This window comes from Procambarus clarkii, chromosome 4 (genome assembly GCF_040958095.1).
Source record: "Procambarus clarkii isolate CNS0578487 chromosome 4, FALCON_Pclarkii_2.0, whole genome shotgun sequence".
Lineage (NCBI taxonomy): Eukaryota > Metazoa > Arthropoda > Malacostraca > Decapoda > Cambaridae > Procambarus > Procambarus clarkii.
In genome coordinates, this window is record NC_091153.1 from 56,806,762 (window position 1) to 56,812,462 (window position 5,701).

The following is a 5,701-nucleotide window of genomic DNA, read 5'->3' on the forward strand; positions in this document are numbered from 1 at the left end:
CTGAGGGAGGAGAGACTGAGGGAGGAGAGACTGAGGGAGGAGGGACTGATGGAGGAGAGACTGAGGGAGGAGTGACTGAGGGAGGAGAGACTGAGGGAGGAGAGACTGAGGGAGGAGAGACTGAGGGAGGAGGGACTGACGGAGGAGAGACTGAGGGAGGAGTGACTGAGGGAGGAGAGACTGAGGGAGGAGAGACTGAGGGAGGAGTGACTGAGGGAGGAGAGACTGAGGGAGGAGAGACTGAGGGAGGAGAGACTGAGGGAGGAGAGACTGAGGAAGGACAGACAGACTCTAGGGAATATAACAGCCACGTTTAAGATTTACATGTGAATTTTTATAGCTGATAAAAACCACACATCCAAGTAAAAGTCAGCGTATACCTAGAGGATATATCCTACAATAAGGCAGGGTATACCAAAAGAATATATGACCCACAATATAGCAGGGTATAACAAGCCTGCCTTATACTGGGATTTTCCCCCTTGTTATACCTGTCGAATAAAGGGATATGTCCCCTTCATATACTCTGCCTTATACTGAAATATGTCCCCTTGTTATACCCCAACTCATCCTCCTGTTTAGATGATACTGTTTGTAACTAATTGGACCATTGTACATATATTGACGTAATGGACAATTAGATAATAGAGTTTGGTACTATTCACTTTATAAGAGTTCACAAAGAATTATTAAGGGGACGTATAGCAATATAAGGAAGGTATAACCGGTATACTAGTCTCTGCCTAATAATGGCACACTGGGGACATGTCCCATTATTAGGCAGGGGTATAAACTGAACAATGAATACTAATAAAGAGATGAATAGTGTAAGTTATCAAAATGGATCATTTTAAGAGGAGATGAGAAGAAAGAGGAGGACATAGCTCAACACCTAGCGTTCCTCACACCCCCCTACCTTTCCTCCAAGTACACAGGTTAGCACTTGTAGGTGAGTACTCACAAGCAGATAGAGAGGACAAAGATAAGGAAAGGTGAAGTGAAATTGGAGGAAAAGAGGTCAACAGGAGTTCTCTCTCGCCACTCCCGAGAGAACACAAGCACAGACCCAACAGTTCAATAACAGGGAAGAGACCAACAGTGCAACCAGGAAAAAAAAAGTTACAGTCAGTCATCAGTTCTGACACAAAACAATCCCTCAGTGATTCATCTCCATTTCTCCCCCCCCCCCCCAGAAAGCTATAAGCCTCTGAACAACCAGTTACCGCAACCTAACCATCCCCCTGTCCCATGTCCATCCATTACCCTTTCCACTCCCATTCAGGAATTCCTGTCCCACCTCATACCTCATACCTCTTTTCCATCAAGTCTATTTTCCCTTTTTCACTTAAAAATACCCTAAAATTCCACACTTGCCCCGTATACCCTCTCATACCCTTCTCTATATACCAGGACCTATCCAGTACCCTATCCCCAAGCTGAGACCTCTTGAACAATGACCATAAAAATAAAATAGTTTACAATATTGGTACTCAAATGCAGATGTAATGTCACACAAAGCAGTTGATCTCAAGTATATTGCTCTGGATATAAATCCGTATATAATAGACATATAATGTATCCCAAATATAAATTGGGATATAAATCTGATATATTTTTTTTTAATTATTTTAGCAGCACTAAAATAATTAAAAATGATTACACTGCAATGTTCTCCAGACAATATCTTGCAACACGAAGGGAAAGAAGGTTGAGTTGGGATCTGGGCCAGTTACAATGTTGATCAAATGAAAACAGCTTTTGCAAAGCTGAGGACTGAGGAGAAACTAATTATGTAGACAATATAACGGGAAATATTCTAGTGGAAGGAGAAAAACTTGGTAACAGTAATGTACAGACAGAAACGAAAATGCATAGAGTTTCCATGAATCTCCTCCAAGGAGCAGCTGAAGTATTCCCTAGAATGACAGCACAAGACTACTGGTAACGAGACACTTCAATCACAGACAAATTGATCGAAGAAATCCCGTTCCAAGAGGAGAGGGAGGGGACAGAAAGCGAGGCTGATCGAAGTCTGGCAGTAGATTAAACGTCACTTGTAAATGCAACCTGTCAGGATGACACCATCAAGCAAGGCTAGCAACGATCTTCAAGCAAAACAAGATCCTCATTAAGAGTACCGAGCTTCAGAGGCCAATAACCTCTGTGTATTAGTCCTTGTAATGAACTGGTTATGTAGGCTGTGGCGAGAGAAAGGAGAGTGGGAAGAAAACCGTCAGATAATTATTAGAGAGAATATCTTAGAAAAAAGAACTGAAGTGAAAAATCCACGCAAGTCATGAAGGAGAAAATGCTATAACTCTTCCCTCAGCGTCTGTACATTGTCTCGACTCTTAGGGAACAAAGACACCTTGGAGAACTGTAGCCCATGACAAGCAGCACCGAGGAAAGAAGAATATGTAAGAGAGCCTGGACGACTTATGACAGGGACGACACAAGATCACGACGTGTATAAATAAATGGGGAACAAGTTCAAAGGAATGGGAATAGCAGAAGAGAAGTAAATTGAAAATGATATACCACCCAAGGCCAAGGAAGAGCCTACTCACACACACACACACACACACACACACACACACACACACACACACACACACACACACACACACACACACACACACACACACACACACACACACACACACACACACACACACACACACACACACACACACACACACACACACACACACACACAAACATACACACACACACACAGAAAATGCAAAGTAATGAAACTAGGCAGTGGAAACAGGAGGCAAGACACAGGATACAGAATAGGAGACGAAGTACTTAACGGACAGAGAGATAGATCTAAGAGTTGATATCACACCAAACCTGTCTCCTGAAGCCCACATAAAAAGAATAACGTCTGCGGCATATGCGAGGCTGGCTAACATCAGAAGAGCGTTCAGGAACCTGTGTAAGGAATCATTCAGAATCTTGTACACCACATATGTAAGACTAATCCTGGAGTATACGGCCCCAGCATGGAGCCCGTACCTTGTCAAGCACAAGACGAAGCTGGAAAAAGTTCGAAGGTATGCCACGAGACTAGTCCCAGAGTTAAGAGGCATGAGTTACGAGGAAAGGCTGCGGATAAAGGCACCTTACAACACTCGAAGACAGAAGAGTAAGGGGAAACATGATCACAACGTACAAAATCCTCAGGGGAATCGACCGGGTAAGCAAGGATAAACTATTCAACACTGGTGGTACCCTAACAAGGGGACACAGGTGGAAACTGAGTACCCAAATGAGCCACAGGGACGTTAGAAAGAACTTTGTCAGTGTCAGAGTAGTTAACGGATGGAATGCATTAGGCAGTGATGTGGTGGAGGCTGACTCAATACACAGTTTCAAATGCAGATATGATAGAGCCCAGTAGGCTCAGGAACCTGTACACTAGTTGACTGACAGTTGAGAGGCGGGCCCAAAGAGCCAAAGCTCAACCCCCCCGCAAGCACAAATAGGTGAGTACAAATAGGTGAGTACACACACACACACACACACACACACACACACACACACACACACACACACACACACACACACACACACACACACACACACACATACACACACACACACACACACACACACATGAGACTGCTATACAAACTTGAGAGTCAGGCAGGAGTAAGCGGAAAGGCCCTAGCATGGATGAGGAACTACCTAACAGGAAGGAGCCAGAGGGTAATGGTAAGGGGCGAGAAGACGGACTGGCGAACAGTAACGAGTGGAGTACTTCAAGGATCGGTGCTGGGACCAATCCTCTTTCTAATTTACGTAAATGATATGTTTACAAGAGTGGAATCATACATGTCAATGTTTGCTGATGATGCAAAACTAATGAGAAGAGTTGTGACAGATGAGGATTGTTGTATCCTCCAAGAGGACTGAAACAGGTTGCAGAGATGGTCAGGGAAATGGCTACTGGAGTTCAACTCCAGTAAATGTAAAGTTATGGAAATGGGATCAGGTGACAGGCGACCAATGGGACAGTTCACAATGAAGGGGAACTGTCTACCTGTAACGATTCGAGAAAGAGACCTGAGAGTGGATGTGACACCTAATCTAACTCCTGAGGCACATATAAATAGGATAACGACAGCAGCGTACTCTACACTGGCGAAAATTAGAACTTCATTCAGAAACCTAAGTGAGGAGGCTTTTAGGGTGTTTTACACTGCCTACGTGAGACCCGTCTTAGAGTATCCCGCGCGATCATGGAGTCCCCACCTGAAGAAACACTTAAGGAAACTGGAGAAGGTTCAGAGGTTTGCGACGAGGCTTATCCCAGAGTTACGAGGGATGGGATATGAAGAGCGTCTGAAGGAACTGAACCTTACGACACTAGAGAAAAGAAGGGAGAGGAGATATGATAGGGACATATAAAATACTCAGGGGAATTGACAAAGTGGAAATAGATGAAATGTTCACACGTAATAATAACAGAACGAGGGGACATGGGTGGAAACTGGAAACTTAGATGAGTCACAGAGATGTTAGGAAGTTTTCTTTTAGCGTGAGAGTAGTGGAAAAATGGAATGTACTTGGGGAACAGGTTGTGGAAGCAAACTCTATTCATACTTTTAAAATTAGGTATGATAGAGAAATGGGACAGGAGTCATTGCTGTAAACAACCGATGGCTGGAAAGACGGGATCCAAGAGTCAATGCTCGATCCTGCAAGGACAAGTAGGTGAGTACACACACACACACACACACCGGTCGACGAGGAAGTACAGACAACAACCTCATTCACAATTTCGGAAGTAGACATATTTCTCGAAGGTTGTCGTGAAGATATAGAGGGGGGGGGGAGACAATAGAGACCTCGCCTGTCGCTAGGAGACATCTAGACAACCTGTACCTGGCTCTCACTCACCTGGCTCTCTGTCGTGCCATTATATGTGGTGTTTGTGTTGGACAATTCATCCATTTATTTATCATCATCTTGGCCTTCCCCCATGGCTGAGGGTGGCCAAGACCACGCCCATGTGTCCAGACTGCAGGCCAGAGATCTACCCATAGGTGGGATTATACCGATTTGACGACGCCCACTCTGCCATCCTGTTATGTCTAGCTCCCCCCCCCCCCCCCAACTCTCCCTTCTAATTCGTATGGCCTTCATTCCCCTCTCTGTTCTTCCTTTTCAATTCTCTACCTCCTTTCCCTTTCTGCCTACTCCCTATACTTTTCCATTTTTTATTCCTTTTCGGCAGCCATTTTCAACGCCTCTCACTCTCCCCAATCTTGTCCCTCCCTCCCCCTTTCCCCCCCCCCTCCTCTTCCCTCCCTCCACACTGCACTGGTTGTGTTCCCAAACTCAGTTAATTACATGTCATCAACAAACAAACAAACTTCCACTGTAATTTGATATGGAAAGCATTGCCGGTAATTTCGTCCTTTCAGATTCAAATAATTACCCCCCCCCCCACACGCGAGTCAGTCATCAAAACAAACAATCAACAAACCCAGGCTCCGGAAATATGGAGGAGACACAGCTAAATTAGTAATCTGAAGCCTTTCATATCTCTCTTTCAAATAATCGAGTAATTAACCGTTCACTGTAAAAACACTTGAGTATCTCACGTGCGCAGTGTAGCGGGAACAATGCTCCCGTGCGCACGGCTTTTGTACGTGGTGTCACGTGCGCACGGCAGGGAGGACTCATTGTT